Raw genomic sequence first — 17,404 nt, 5'->3', positions numbered from 1 at the left:
CCTTTTTGGAATCCCTCATTGTTATTATTCCCAAACCAGACAAAGACACTTCCCTATGTAAAAACTTTCGACCTATCTCACAAATCATTTATGATTGCAAAATGTTTGCAAAAATGTTAGCATCTCATTTGGAGAATGTCATTCCACTTCTTATTAAGCTTGACCAAGCAGGTATTATTAAGGGTAGACTTGCATACGACAATGCCAGAATGTTTTCCAATATCCACACCCTTGGGAAGAAGTACCCCTCTCCTCTAGCTGCCCTCTCGCTTGATGCTAAAAAAGCTTTTGATCGTATAAATTGGCAATTTATGTTTTCAACTCTTCGATGGTTTGGTTGTGGTCATACGTTTATTTCGTTTATCAAATTGTAATATATTGAACCACGTGCCTGAGTATTTGTTAATGGTCATTTTTCTCCCTATTTTAAACTACACAGGGGCACTAGACAGGGTTTTCCCCTTTCTCCATTACTTTTTCTTCTTTGTTTAGAACCCTTCCTTGAACGTATCAGACATAAGCCTGGTTTAACTGGTTTCAAACTCAACTCTCATGAAAGTATTTTCTCTGCTTATGCAGATGATATCTTAATTAATATGTCCAACCCTTCCAATTCCCTAGACCCTTTTTTACAAGACATTGCCTTGTATTCTAGTGTCTCTGGGTACAAGTTAAATTTCTCTAAAGCTGATATATTACCACTAAATTCATCCTGTTATCGTTACATGTTTGATAAAACTAATTTCACCTGGTGTTCACAAAAGATTAAATACCTAAGAGTATGGTTTTCCTCCAATGTACCTGACACATTAGTTCACAATTTCACTGCCTTAAAACTTAAACTACATAAGCTGTTATCATCCTGGTCTCCGTTATTATCATCCTGGTGGGGCAGATTAGATCCCATTAAAATGATGATTGTCCCTCATGTTCTTTTTATGCTCTCGATGTTACCCTTTAAAATCCCTAATTATTATTTTTCCCAGATGAATTCTATTTGTACTAAATTCCTCTGGAACAATAAGAATGTTCGTATTGCTTTAACTAAATTAATTCGACCTAAATGGAGGGTGGTGTACGTTTCCCTGATTTTAAGTTATATCATACTGCCTTTTTAATCCTACAATTTTATGCTATGTCTAAGGATTATCATAACTATCCCATTCCAACATGGGTTGTTTTTGAATGTTCATTGTTGCATGATTTTTCCATTCAAGATATTGTTTCTTTGACTAATTGTACTTTCATTTCCAAATACCCAATTTTAAAGTACTCCCATCATGTATTACACACTCAGTATACCCAAGGATTTGACTTTTATCAATCTTTTCTGTCCTCTTCTATCTGGTATAATAAATGTATCAAATTTTGCCATAAATCTTTTTATTTTAATCACTAGAAAGAGAAGGGTATTTTTTATGTACATCATTTGATAGTAAATAACTCCATCATACCATTCCCCCAACTACAAGAAAAATGTGGTCTCTCCAACTCTTACATTCAACAAAATAACCTATTATTTCCTGTACTTCAAGCCTTTCTATTAAACAATAATTTTAAATCTAATGTAACTTCTGTCATCCCTTCGTCACCCTCATTTAATATCTCTATGGATCCTACTCCAAGAGCTTCCTTTATATATAAAACTATATTCTCCCCCACTGCTATAAGGAATAAATGTGCTATTGAACTGTTGTGGGAAAATGATTTATCTCAATCACTTTCTATTTATCAATGGGATTGTATGTGTCGAAAAAAATGTAAGACCTCTAAAGCTGTTAATATTACTCAATCCTTATACTTTATATATAATAGAGTGGTTGTTACTCCCCAGTTTCTTCATAAAATTTACTCTTCTATTTCTCCCTTATGTTGGTCATGTCTCTCCTGTGATGGTACTTTGACACACCTATTTTATTATTGTGCTAAAGTAAAAGAATTTTGGAAAGTTGTATGGTCTAAATGTTTATTGATTTTCTCGTGTAATATTCCAATCTCTATTCGCAATATTTTTTGGGGCACTTTATCTGCTGATTTTGACCATCTTCCTTGAAAAACTTTTTTATTTGACCCTTTTTATTGCTCTTGTCTTTAAAGTTATATTAACTTGTTGGAAAGATAACTCTAAACTATCCTTTTTGATTGGTGGAACTTAATTTGTGGTAGAATAGTTTGTGTTTCTTCTTCTTCAATATCTCAAAATATCAAATCTATTACTACTTTTCTACCCTCACACTCATCCTTCTCCTAATGCTTTTGTCTTTCTTCATCTATCACTCTTTCTTTCTTTCTCCTCTATCTCCTCCTTCCCCTTTCCATCTTCTCTCTCTCCTTTTATAAAAATACAAAAAACAAAACAAACTGAATAGAATATACACTTATGCGATATACATATGTACTATTTTGATGTTTTTTATTCCTATTGTTTCTTCCCTCTTACTAGTTCTTAATGGAATGATACTTTTCTGATGTTATTAAGGGATCTCTTGTTTAAATGAATCTGTTAATTTTGTAATTTTGTTCATTTCTCACATCTCTTTTAATCAGTGTATTGTTCATCACTGTGTTTAATATTGTCAATTAAAAAATATTTTAAAAAAAGAAATATAGGGGCCTATTTACCAGCTGGTTTATGCTGCTCTTGCAATATGCAACGTAGTAAATCGCATGGCCCTAAGTGGCTCCATGAATATTGAGTTAGGCAATGCAGCCAGTCGCGTAGCAAGGTCAGGTGGTACCCGGTGTGGAAAATTTCTTGTCACCACCCTGCTTGACAAAATAGCAAAAACATGTGTTTAAAAGACATATTTTTGCCATTTTGTCACCCCCCTCAGTGATGACACCCGGGGTGGCCCGCACCCACCGCACCGCCCTTCGTACACCACTGAATGCAGCAAAAATCACTGCGTTGCCTTACTCTGCCCTGGGAAGGTGTTTAATGGGTGTTGCATGGGTGTTTTCACACAACTTCCATGGTTTTGGATGCATTCACAGATTTACCAGAACTTTTAAACCTGGGACTGCGTACAAAAAAATATGCCTTCCCAGGAGAGGTGTAACAGCAGAAGTATCTTTTTTTTCTCCTTGTTACGTCCTCTTTCAATGTTTGCTGCAGAATGCAGCACACGTATAAAAGAGCACAATGCCTCTCGGGATTGTTTTTGTGCAGCTTTTGTGAAATCTATTCCTGCACAAAAACAATCCTGCATGCAATGTAGGCACACTTGCACCATGGTACAAGGGTGCCTGCGTTGGCACTAGGCTGCCAATAGGGAGCCAGAGCAGAGAAAAAGGCAGGAATACGCCGTATTGCCTTAAATACGGTGCATTCCTGCACTCTCCCTGTCATGCAGTGCAGTGCAGCTAGGTGACTTGGTGCACTGCACTGCATGCCAAATTTGTAAGTAGGCCCATAGAGCTTAATTTAATAAGTAAAACAAGACCAAAACTACAAAATTCCAATGAGTAGAACCATAGATATAGAACTGTAAAAGTTTTCATGGAAAACACATCAACTGGGGATATCTGGTTTCTTCGGACCAAGACAAAATAACAAGTTCAGGCCGACCGCGATGGAACGCAGGCCGGCTACAAGGACCCAGTTTGGCCTGCTGAATAAAACTGCCTTCAGTCCTGGTTTGCGGTGCGTTGTGTGGATCCACGTTGAAGATGTGTTGCACAGCAGAGAAGATGGGTTGATTCTGAAATGCGGCGAGGCTGCACTGTGAGATCCTGTTGCAGTTACATCGAGGATCCTGTCGACGGGGCTTGTGATGCGAAGTCCGGTGTCATGGATGTGACGCCCAGCGAGGCCAATGAGTCAGTTCTGAAGAGCTGCGAGGCTGCGATGCGGAATCCAGTGTCATCGTTGAGGCAGCTGTTGACGAGAGATGCAAGGGCCTGCACCAAGGATGCGTCGCGTTGTGGATGTTCCAAAGGTGATGTCGGCTGCAGCTGTGATGTGAGTCTTTGTGACTAGTCCAATCCACACAGTAGCAGAGATGAGGTGGTTCTGCTCAGGGTTGCACCATGCAGCAGAAGAGATACGTTTTTTCTGCTGGGTCCACAGACTGGCAGAGCACGTTAGACCCACTTACAAGGGTCCAGGACTGGGGTGGCACCACTTGGCAGGGTAGACTCACAGACGGCAGAGTCCAGGTGTAGTTGCAGGGTTGTTCGAAGCCTGTTGTGTCCCTGAGGCATCATATCAGGAGGCCAGCCAACTGGCCCCTGTAGTCATTCTGGGTTCTGGGTTCAAGAGATGCAGGTCCAGTACTTCTCACCCAGGCTTGGGGGCAGCAAATAACAGGTCAGAACAGCAAAGCAGGTGTACAGCAGGGTGCAGTCCAGCACAGTGGCAGTACTTTAGCGGCACAGCAGTCCTACTTCCTGACAGAGTGTCTATAGGTCCAGAAGTGTACTGAAGTTGTGGTGTCTGAGATGCATCTTTTTTACTCTGGTGCCCTGGTTCTGGCTTTGAAGTGCAAGGAATTCCCTGTCTCCTCTGCCCTGGCTCCAAGCTGGCTGAAGTGACAATGTAGGGTAGTTAGTTCATTTATGTGGAGACAGGACACAGCCTACTCAAGTGTAAGTGAAGCTGTATCCAGCTCCTCTCTCCCATCCCGTTATCACTGATGGCCCATCCAGTCACACCTAAGCTCCCATTGTGTGTGGCTGTCTAGGAGGCATACACAAATCCCAGCTCTCAACTACACCTAGTCATGTGACCAGAGACAGGCTGCAGGGACCATATGGCTGAGGCAAGAAAATGAAAACTTTCTAAAAGTGGCATTTTCAGAATTGTAATTTAAAATCCAACGTCATCATTAGCTAGGATTTTAAATTAGGATTCCAGAGACAATAAACATTAACTGATATCTCTTCCCATTTGGAAATTACACTTAAAAAATGTAAATCCAATTGTATCCTAAGGGAGAAATAGGCCTTGAATTAGTGAAAAACTAACCAGTTTTTCACTACCTGGAAAAGTACATGTCCTACTTTTCAAATACATTGTACCCTGCCCCCTGTACTGTTCAGTGCCTTCCCTAGGGGTGACTTTTATGTATTAAAAAGGAAGGTTTGGTTCTGCCCAAAAGTTAATTTTGCCAGGTTGAAATGGCAGTTTCAAGACTGCACACAGAGACTCTGCAAAGGCAGGCCTGAGACATGTTTAAAGGGCTACATAAGTGGATCAGTACTGCAGGCCCACTAGTAGCATTTAATTTACAGGCCCCAGGCACAGGTAGTGCCACTTCATTGGGGATGTAAAATAAATGTGCCAATTGGGGATAAGCCAATATTACCATGTTTAGAGGAGAGAGCACTGGTTAGCAGCCATAAAGTGTGCCGATACCCAAGGCCAGCAAAACCAAAATCAGAAAAAATGAACGAGGAAAGCAAAACGGTGTGAGGCAGCACACCTTAAGGCTGACCAGTCTAACACTTCCTTACTGTTATTTCTCATTCCTTCATCCTAAAACTAAACATCTCTCGTACCCTTAGCTTTAGTGAAACCCTTACACTAAGGCTAACCTGTTCCCTTACAGGTTTATTGTTCCTCCATTGTATTTTGTTTTTTATTTTTAAATATAGGTGGTATTTGGACCTCATGAGTTTTAGCTCGAGAATCACATTGTATTCCACACATCTTCCTTGTGAGTGTGTGGAAGAGGATATTGAATAGGGGCCAAGTGTCTGGTTTAATTACTTTTACCAGAGGAGCAAGGTAGTTTTGTGAGAGAGGGTAGTCTGTTTGGGTAGTCTACTCCAGTTTTGTGCTTCAGTAGCATGCTAAGGGTGGATACATATGCAACTAATCCCATTGTTTCTGATTGCAACCGTCTGGGATGTTTAAGTGGTGGTCAACTCTAGACCTATTGGGCAGGCTTGAATGCATATCTGCCAAATGATATAAGCGGATGCAGAGCACAAGCTACTTTGTTCACAGGTGAAGTCATATAGTTTGCCTAACACTATTTCAGTATTATGTCAACATTGTAACAACGCTCTCTTAGCAGTTGCTAGGCCACTAAGGAATGAGTCTTGCATATCAGAGTGTACTGCAGTATGGAGGCTCTTTTCACTAATCAAAATACCATTCATGCACCACTGATTTTTTTTCAAATCACTTAATTCCTGTTGATTTGTCTGTGAGCAACGCTGAGTCAGTCCATACCTATTTGTTTGGACAGTGATCCTTCTTTGACTCATATTGATCACTACCACATATTGCTGATTACTAAGATTTTGCCTTAAATGACTGACCAAGGATCTGTGCATCCTGAAACAGTATAGTGAACTTATATCCTTAAATACTTATCATACTTCCAGTGATTGGTCACTGCGGATGCTGTTCTTTTTATCATCGGTCATACCGTGTCATCTTAATAGACACTATCTCCAAAAATGGGTTGCTTTTCTCTTATTACTAGTCAGTCTGCCTTACCAGTTCCTGCTAAATGTGTATCTGCTTTGTCACAGAATACATATGTTAAAACTCTTTTAATACACCAAATGAATGTGTAGAAGTATCATGAAGGCCTACAAATTTTAAGCCACAGTTTTAAATGGCAAATGGGAGCACTATGCTTTTATAGCAAGGCATGTTAAGTTAGTAATGCTTCTGAATGCAGTTTCTTTTTTTTTAATCAAATCATTAGGTCAACCTTCTTAGTAACGTGAAGACAAGAAGAGTTCAAAAATAAAATGTGTTGAACCAACATGATTTAAGAGGAAAAAGATAGTATTGAACTTCCCATGAACATATTTCTCATAAAATACAATAGTGTACTAAGTAATGTAGTTAAAATGTTATCTGAATGCTTCTTCATTAATAAGATTTGAAAGTTAAAATATGTGAGAAAGGGATGATTTCATTAAAGAATAATGGACCTAGTCATGAACATTTTTGCTAACCAGTAGGAACCAAACCATGACTTGTGCAATGTTGGCAGAAATGTTGCATTTAATACTTAATAATCTGTAAGTCTTTGTTTCAAGACAATGTAGACAGTGGAAACTTTCCGTTCCCATGAAGGCATCCTGCCCCCATTGGTGGATGAAACTAAACTATGGCAACAATTGTATTAAGAACCAATATCTTAGTGAGTCTTCCTAGACTAGGGTATGACGCTTTTCTTCACACAGACTCTTTGAAGCGCTACACTCTGAGCAGACTTTTCTACGTTTTTTGCTGAGCTATTCATTTTCCCTTACCAGTATCTATGCTATTTCTTAGACTCCTCTGAATTTTCTGAACTTCTCTTCATGAGAAGTTCTTCTTGAATTGCTTAAAGCTTTATGCTTTCACCTCTCGGTTTCAAATTCTTTATGGGTTCAAGATACTTTTCTTGTCTTAAGAATTAGAATAGAGATTAAGGCATTTACCTACATGGAACAGGCTTTATGCTTTATGCTATATGTTCTGTATTGTTTTTTAAAATAATTCATTGATGATTAATAAAGAAACACAAAAAGATATTGAATAGAACCCTTTAAACTCACATCAAAATCTCATCATTGACTCCTAAGAAAAGACTATCTATAACCTGAATTCTTAGTTTTGATTTGCAGCTTCTGATTAATTCTTACCTGCGTCCAAGGTTCGGAGCCAAGGGCCCATTAAGAGCAGGGACTTTTCCTTCAGAGATACTGCGACACAATTACTGAATAGATCTTTCTCTATCCCATCGACAAGTGAATACTCATCAACAGGATTTCTTCACAATTGTGACTGTCCCTCATCTCATTCTATTTGGTATATTGAACAGTGTGTATGCTGCTGTTTTTTTACATTCATATTTTTAATTTAAAATCTCCAAGATGAATTGATTATGAGTAGTATTGCCAAGGCTGGAGAACTTGGTAATATATAAAGGATAGTATAGCTTTATCAGGCATCTACGCTTCATTACAAAGACAGCAATGCTATGGTATAAACTTTCAGAGTTTTAACTGGGCTGTACTTGAAATTCTCTACAGGAAGGTAATATATGAACTGAAAGTTAAATTCTTCATGCATACGAAACATTCAAACTCAAATAATTGGCATGACAGAAAACATGAGTTCTCATTGGTCCACAGACATATTGCAATAGTCACTTTTATACGCTTCTTTATATAGATCTGTTTTTTTCAACCAATGCCTTACTAAATAACACTCAAATTAGAAAATATGGCATCATTTTTGTGTGCTTCTGCCAGAACTGAAGGAAATGTCCCCCTTTGTTTGAATTCGTTAGTCAGATGTGTGACCCAACCAATTACTCTCTCCAGCATATTCTGTTTTGGATGCAACCCTACCGGAGGAAGTAGAAGCATGAAACATAAGGCTTAAGAAATGTTGTTCTAGGGTACCACTATTCATGGTGATACTGTACAGTTTTTCCTTCATAATGTAGTCAATCTGAGGTCCATGAATGTCTCATGGACAAAGACAACTGAATCAGTGCCCTGTGCTCCAGAAGAATCCGCTCTGAGGGAAGCCAGAGCTCCATGCCCATGTCTGTGGTGAGCAGGGAGGTGCAGCACAACAGGGAGTATATTTGCTAGGTTTTAGCATCATGTTTGTGTCGCAAAAGTGCCACAATTCTAAGCTAAACCATTTTTTTACTAATTTACTTTCCGCCACTAAACTTTATTTGCGCTGGAAAATCACTTGAAAGTAGGGCAAAGCAGCATGTAGCGCCAAAGGGGTGTATGGTGGGTGGTGCATTGGGCACCCAAGGTTTCTGACACTAAGCTCCATTTACTTAAAAAAGTAGACAAGGTATAGCAGCAGAAAATAGCACCCACTTCAACCAGTCGCTATCACAGAAAAATGCTTTCCTTTCTCTTTTCTTTTCCAACTTTGCATGTGTGCTGCACTGTACAGCATACATGCAAGGTGGAACACGTTTTAAGGTTAGTCTAAACATAGACTGTTTGTGCTGGAAGGGTAATCTTCCAGTACAAAACCTATGCTAGTCTCAGGTAGACACCCTGCTACTATAGTGCAAAGGTGTGTTAATGGCATGCAGCAGCACATTTCTGCACCGGTGCTAGGGAGAGGGGAGGAGAGTGCCATATTTCTGTAAATATGGCGCTCTCCTGCTCTCTCCTTCTCACACAGCGCAGCATTTGTGGCTGCTGCACTGTGCTGCATGATGATTCTGTAAATCTGGGCCCAGGAATCCATCTGCTCTGACCATGGGTGGAAAACAAATTGGCAGCTCCTACGTCATCAAAGGACAATGTTGGTGAGACAGGGAGCCAGCTTAAGTCTCTCATGCAGCCCCTTTGGAGGCCACGTTTCTGGTGACCCATAGGATGGACAGAGGCATGCAGACCCTAAAAAAGGAAAAACTAGGAGAAAAACCCTGTTTCCGCTACCCACGGCTGCAAAGAAAAGTGTCTTGCCCCATAAGCCCACTGGGCTGGCGAGAAAGGATCAAGGCACGACCAGCAGTTCCAACCTTGTTCTGGGGGCTACCAGGAGTACAGTACCCCCCAAATGAACCTTTATTTAAAAATGTGAAAGTAATTCTACCTCCCACATGACATTGTATTGATGAGCCGAGGAGAGTTACGACATTGCTTGAGTTTTCCTGGATATGGGACTTTTAGTCTTATGGCTCTAGCACACAGGTTCCTAGTTGTTGGATCAAGACTGTTTTGCAGCCTGTGTAAAATTGGAAAAATAGAGTCCTGCAGATTGTATAGTGAATATTAAAATGCTTTAACGCCAATGATGAATTTGAGAATGAATCACTGCATTTATGAATTAAGGTCATTGTGAGAGGGTATCATCAAGAGAAATTTCAATGTTTTGGTATTGTGTTATCCTGACAGACTTCTGCTTTCATGGAACAATAATGAGAGGGTTTTATGTTGTTACATTAGGTTCTAATAACACATTCCTCATGAGAAAGCCCATTTTGATAACTACACCCCACTGAATTGTGTTCAGCAAAGGTGGGGAAGTATTATGCCTTTAGGGTTCAGAGCTTAGTGGATGTATACTGATAGAGGATGTCACCATAGGAATACCCACATACCAAATTATATATATTTGTAAATTAATGTGTATTGAATAGTGTGTGGATAATATGATTTATGTGTAAAAACACTGGCTAGACAATGATTTATTGAGTGTTGTTTGTTACAGGTCTCAGGACTTGAGTACTAGCCCACAGTGCAGCCCTGAGTAGGTGTTGGACTGCCCTGCCTCGGGACACTAAGGGGTATATTCACAAGAACGTGTGACAACTACAGCAAGAGTAGCATAACGCAACTTTCAATATCGCACCTCATCGCGGGAAAATAACCCCGTGCCAAAGTGGAATTCACAACAAAGCGGTAGCATGCGATAGTCACTAGATAACCCACCAAATCTCCACGTGAAAATCAACACCACGCCGCATAAATGCGATACGCCAACGCAAAAAAACATTCGATGAGGCCAACCGTGGATCAAAAAGTAGGGAAAACCAGCCACAGGCCTGCAAATCCCACGCGTCTGGCGGAACAATGCACCATAAAAACCAAAGAAAAAATTCACCAAAAACAATCCAAAGCTCGTAGCAACATGGATGCACCCTGACACAGCGCAGGGACCAACTCGAACCCCACAACCCCCACAGACTACCAGCAAGGAACAACTGGGTCGGGAAAGGCCAAGGAGAAGAGGGAGAGGAAGACGGGGTGCATACCACAGGAAAACAAGACCAGCGTCACGGAGGTGACAGAACACTACCAGCAACTGACCCACTAGCAGACCACCTGGATTGCAGTCGGAGTGCCGAGGAGGCCAATCCAGGAGGCCAATAGGCGCCAGCATGACATGACTACATACACCAGGCACAAACCCACTGCCAACAGGAAGGCAGCAACGGCGACAGGTGGTGGCAGTCCAGCACCACCGGAGGAGATGAAGGAAACCCAGGCCACAGTCATCAGTGTGGAGACGGTGCAAGGAGTAGGGAGTACAGACACAGCTCGAGAGGACCTGACACAACATGAACAGGGAGTGCAGCAAACAGGGATGAGGGGATGGGGGAGTGGGCACAATGGCACACATGCACAACGATGTGTAGCACACTGCACACCCACAATCACCCAGGTCCATGGGCCTGATCCCTTTGGCACACAGTAGCACACACACATAGCACGAACAGCACTCCCACTTTGACGACAACGAAGAACAATGCGCATAGCCGACACTGCAGAACAGAGGACACAGCAGGCTCCGCACATGCACAGAAACATGCCTACTACATCTGACGGAGCCGGAAACTGTGAAATGGAAATGTAAGCATACGACATCACATCTGTCACGTAGACCAAATGTGCACTGTCCCGCAGAAGAATCCAGCACCCCCAAACAGTCACAATGTACATTGCCATACAGTCTGCATGCAAACCTGCACAATGAGCCAACATATATGTCAACGCAAAGTTAATACGCACCTTCCCTTCACATCGCAGAGGGGCACACAACACCTTCAGCAGAGCACAGAATACAGCACATAAGTGACGCCCGAGAGGACCACCACACTGTCGACACCGACGCCCTACAACAGTACATGGATATCCCACGCAACTCTCCACCAGGACCCGGACAGCCGAGCTACTCAGAGGAGAACACCCAGCCTGCAACAGACCACACAGCAGGAAGCACCCGCAAGCACAGCTAGCTCACGACACTTCACCCACCCACACATCGCACCCTAATGCCATGTTCCTGCACACCAAAAGGAGGTGGCCCAACAGGTGTGTGTGGGGGCCAAACTCATGGAATGTGAACCAGGACACATACGTAGGTGTCCATCACCCTTCAGGGGCCACCAACACCCCACTAAGGAGACCCGCACTGCCATAGAGACACATGCAGTTGCACATTCAAAGTACAGAACTACGGGCAGGGACGCTCAAATAGCAGTCACACACCCATGTTGGCTCTGTGTACGATGGCCCTGGCCAGTCCCCTTACAAATTGGGTGGGTGACGACAAAGCTACATGTCCAAGCTCCAAACCGTTGCCTGCGGTGACACGTCTGCATCCGATGTACACAGCACAATGTAATGGCGTCGGGCCCAGGGCCCTCATGCATACAACAAGACCTCAGGGACACACGCAGATATCATGTTGAAGTGGCTATGGGTTCATGCGCCCAGCCCCTTTATTGGCAGGGCCACATGCACAGTGATGCCTGTGCTGGATGTGTGTGGGGTGAGTGTAAGCAAGCACGCACAGAATGGCTGGTGCTGGCAACCACTTTAACATTAGACACCAGTGCAACATAAACAGAAAACACATGCATAAAAAAGTAAACTGCTGAGCAACATGGAGGGATCCGGAGAAAGTCCAGAGGACAGCCAACATGCAAGCAAACAGAAGTGTCTGTGAGTTGCAGTGCACTGGGGATGGGACACTAGAGATGCGCGAGCCCATGTGAAGAAAAAGTCTTCGATTGTGTCCCTCTGACAGAAACCTGATGCAGATGCAGTGGGGTGTGTCATACCTGCATCATCTTCCCCATCAACGTCTCAGGGCCCCCACACTGTTTGAGGTGACATATGGCTTGCGGTGCACTGAATCACTGGCACCTGGAGTGCTGAGCAGGGTATCAGGCTGATGATGGCATCCACGACAGGTCTGAGCAACCCCGTAAGTCTGTCAGGACCACCGTGTCGACTGTGGCAGATGGCTGTTGGAGGTGGTCCTTGCGGTGGTGGCGTGTGCCTCCTGTGGTGATGCGACATCCGGGCCGGTCAGGACTCGATTTGGTGTGTGAGCCCTGGTGGGATGCTGTTGGGCCCGGAGGCTGCGTACAGCACAGGGCCACAGAGAAATGGTGTTGATGACCCCAAGGCCAACACTTCAGGGGCCAACCAATATCTCAGATGAAGGGGTCCCAGACCTGACCAGTACAGAGTTAGTGGCCCTAGATGCACAGTGGCCAGCACAGGCACCCAGCCACGGGACGGTGACTTGCAGTGCAGTCAGATGTGCCATGCGACCTGAGCGGGTCACCATCAATGTCCGAGGTGTATGTTGCAGAGGGTTTCGGGGGACAGTGGAAGGTGTCCTCCAGGGAGTGACACAGAAAGGTTTGATTTTATCCGGAAGTAGCAAATGGAGGAGTGGAATGCGACAACCTCGTTGCGACCACCAATTCGGTATCAGCTACATGAGGATAAAAACTGCCCCCTAGTCCATAGACACAGACACCACCAAAGTTCGACCAGAGAGTGTCCATGATTGTCCGGGAACAGACTTAGTGGCACCGGGGCTGAGAGGGGATGCTGTCTGCAATGATGCCGGAACGCTGATATGAACTCAGCCATAGCAAAATAAAGAGTCTGTGACCTACTGGACCGCAGTGCAGGCTGGAGGCAGTGGTCAGCAGTGGCCCACAGCCACGTGTCATTGGCTGGAGAGGCACAGAGTCAGTGACACAAGGGCAGTTGTGGGTAGTGTTCGATCACCTCCGTAGCGATGATCTTGTTCCCTCCGGACTCAACGCGTCATCCTCTTACGCCTCTCCGTGCGTGCGATGACATGTATTCAGCCTTCTGAATAACCGATGTTCAGTTCCAAATCTGTGATCCACCTGTGTGCAGCATAGGCCCAGGGCAGTAGTCCGCGTAGGGCCACAGACACGCGTGGTTGTGATGCCATGCACAGACTTGTTGGCTCCACATCGAAGTGAGCATAGTGACTTGTCCTATGCCTTAAATGGTGCTCACTGACATAGTGTAATCAAGACTCAGTTCCAAATGTGTGACCTACCTGACTGTGGGGTAGGCCTGAGGCAGCAGTCAGCATAGCCCATTCACTGAGTGTCGCCAGCATAGGTTGGATGGCCCCACCGGCCTGCGTGGTTCAGGTTCAGTGGTACCATGTGTCGCCGGCTGGCGTTGAACAGGGTTAGTGGCACCACGTGTCACCAGCTGGCTTTGAACAGGGTTAGTGGCACCACGTGTCGCAAGAAGCCCATATGGAACTATGCCTCATTGATCGAAGGGAGTCTGGTGCTGTTGCCTGTGGCCCAGATTTGGGGTCACTGCCATTCATGACTCCGGACACAGTTTCACACATGGGACCTACTGGGCCGAGGAGTAGGCCTGAGGCGGCAGTAGATTACGTCAACGAAAAAGGAGTAAAGCGGGCCCATGTCTTGGAGGCTGTAATGGTCTGAGGAGGCTGCCAAGGTCGTGGGACTCGGGCCTGGAGCTTGAGTTGGAACGTGGTGGGCCCTCCTTGACACACGCTGGTGTCGGCAGGTGATCAGTGAGGCCGGGCTGTGCAGGGGCGGGCCTGATGGGTTCGTGGTCCGGCAGGCGCGCAGCGTCGCAGCCAACTCCGCTCTAGAGGACGGCGTTGGCCTCCTGGCGGGGTGAGAGGTGCCGCCCTGGCAGAGACATTGGGCTTTCCGGAAGAGGACCACGCCCAGGGCTACGTGCTACTTATTCACACCCCTACGCTGGCGTGGCGTACACCGGGCCATCCCACTCCGGTCACGCTTTGGGGGGGGCGTAACAGGCAGGATTTCCGCGAGGTCCCCCCACTGGCTGTGGTGACATTGTTGCATCCACTGTCCACTACACTCCATACACCAGAGGTGTATGTCACCATGGATATGGTTTTGTGCTGCATACTGCGGTCTGTCCAGAACATCTCTGCCACTCTTGGCATTGTGTACTTTCCCAATCATGGTACTACTGCATCCTTCACACATGCCTGTTTGCCACCTCTCCCCACATTCGGCTGTTGTGTGGCTGAGGTGCCATGCCGTTGACGGCTCATGTTCAGGGCTTGGCCAGCTAACCATTGTGAATGGTTCTGTCGTGTCTGATGGGGGGGCATGTTGTTGTGCATGTTGGTTGTGATTTTGTGACGTGTGCATTGCCAAAGTTGTGATTTGCATGGTTGTGGAGTTGAGGTGAGTGGGGTGTTCATTTGGAACTTGCCAAGGGGCTGTGCATTTCCCTTGGTGCCATCCTAGGGACGCTGGTTGCTGATGGACTGTCGGGGGATGGAAGAATCATGCACACTGGCTGTGTATTTGAAGGCGACATTGTTGGAGGTTCCCCGGTGTTCTGTTGTTGCCTGCACATTGGGGTGGGATGTGTGCGTTCTGTTGCGGTGATTGTGTGCTGTGTCACCAGGGGGCACAGGTGGGACACGTGTGCTGTGGATTGCCCCCAACACGAGCATGCATCCTGCTATGGCGTATGATCCTTGCTTGGTCTCCAGCGTGACCTAAGGGACTTGGATGTGGCTGGCAGTGAGACTCCTCCGACTTTGGCGGGTGTTGTTTGGAGGGTGACAGGGGCCAACAGGTACAGCCAAGCCAGCAGCTTGGGGTGGGGTGGGAAGTTGGTTGTCCACTGTGTTGGTGCTGTAGGCCTGTTGGGCGATGATGGTCTGGATGCATGGGGTGGTTGTCCCTTTCAGCCCGTCGTGGACGGTGACATTGTCAGAGGTTGGGTCTGTGCGGCTGGTACGCTTCCTGGGGGTCCGCTGTCTTTGTCTGCGCTGCATCTATGGTGCTCCGGGGGGGAGTGTTCCGGGTGTGGGTTGTGGTTTTCCTGGTGCTAACGTGCCTTATCGCCTGTTTTGTGTTTTTATCACAGTTCTGTGTGGTCGTTGAGAATGTTGGGGTGTGATGTTGTCGCAGCTTTTGGCACTGGAACGCCCACTCTGCATCTCATTAGCGATAGTTGCGGGGGGCCTTTGTGACGATGTTTTTTGTCACTGCTATCGCGGGTAAACTGGTACTGTGGGCTGTTTACACCGGCTTGTGAATGGGGAGGTATTTTTATCACGACTTTGGCTGAGATAAAGTGCCGTTGACTCGGCAATAGTTTCTTGTGAATATGCCCCTAAGTATATTAAATGCTGTAAGGAGATACTTGGTTCCCAATAGATGGAACTTGCGCTCTTACTAATTTTGAAGGACCAATATCCTTGGCAACTAACAGCCCGATTTATACATAAGGAATGAAAGGGTTGGATATCTTCACATGTCCATTTCCAGTTGCTCCGTTTACAATGGAATTATGCCCTCTGCTGGCTCAGCTGGCACAGCTGTGTTTTCAGTGTTTAATCCTAGGATGTACCACTACAGAAATTAACTCTCCCACCTTATTGACATAATTTCAACCTATTCATATGGCTAAAACAGCACCCCATATTGCCATCACTTGATATCACACAAAGGGACATTGGTCAGCTTTCACCATTTTGAAATGATAGAAAATAATTATAAAAAGGTACAATATGCGAAAAGGTAGAGATTAACTTAAAAATCTTACAAAAGAGTAAGGTGGTAAACATAACAGGCACAGGTGCAAAACAAGAGGGAAACTAAATGAGCCCTTCTAGATATATATTATTCCACTCAATGCCTGGTAAAGAGATCCTTGCTGAATTCTGAAGTTATGGATGGTGCACAAAGTACGTGGGTACCAATTAGTTGCTCGCCTGCCTCATTTAAAGGTAGGTGAAGCAACCAGCATTCCAGCAGCAGAGCACATCTACCATCAGGAACATTTGACCTGCTCATCACTTGGCCAGAAGGACAGCCCTAGCCCTCCCAATCCAAAGTACATTTGTCTCACTCAGCCCACAAGAAAAGGTCTGGTGGTTACAAGTAAGAAACACTGCAAAATACCCCCTCACGCTAGAAGGAAACTCCCAGGGCATTAGGGACATATTTTCTTTTTGTTTTACAGAAACAAGCGGCCACTTGGTTGCTATATTTCTCTGTGTACAAACAATAATATTGTACCTGAAAGGGCAGGTACCTGACTGAGAGTTGGTAGAGTACAGGTGAAACTGGAAAATTCAAGAACCAATAGGAGGTCATGCATTTATGCTTGTAAATGTTAATTTGGGGCTGTGATGGATCTCTTTGGGTGAGGAGTGAGGCTTACTCCATTGGCCAACGTGCATGTCCAAAGCTTTGGATACTGATTTTTTTTATGTCTGCAGATAAGAGCCGAAGCAAATCACTGAGTCGTTCAAAATTGTATGGATTTGTTTCTGCATGTCCATTAACAAAAATTGTGGGTATTAGCAGGCATTATCCAACAGCAGGCCCCAATGACTCCTGCAATATCATTAGCCCACTCACACTGCAATAGCCCGTCTATGTTTCTGGTGCCAGAGTCATTCTGAATGGCTGTCAGCAGATACCACTTCTACTTGGTACAAAGTATTGCTTAAATCAGAACGGCTGAATCAACCTATGTGCGAGTATCTCGACCAGTAAGAACATTTCCTTCAAAAAGGTCGAGCCATTTTTTCAGTGTGCATGGCACGGAAGGCCCCCTTTTTTATAGTCCACCTGCAGAGTGTATTTGGGCATTATTACCAAACTACAAATGTTCTGTAGGCTGGCTTCGCTTTCTGGTG

At 44.7% G+C, this 17,404-nt stretch overlaps 1 protein-coding gene across 1 annotated transcript in view; it reads right to left on the bottom strand.

The window, feature by feature from the left end:
- C8B (complement C8 beta chain) overlaps positions 1–17,404 on the bottom strand; it is a 239,857-nt gene that overhangs the window by 93,135 nt on the left and 129,318 nt on the right. The window lies entirely within an intron of this gene.

This window comes from Triturus cristatus, chromosome 4_2 (genome assembly GCF_964204655.1).
Source record: "Triturus cristatus chromosome 4_2, aTriCri1.1, whole genome shotgun sequence".
NCBI classification, from domain to species: Eukaryota; Metazoa; Chordata; class Amphibia; order Caudata; family Salamandridae; genus Triturus; species Triturus cristatus.
Note: the sequence above shows the minus strand (reverse complement) of the source record. Positions and strands in the feature narration are given on the sequence as shown.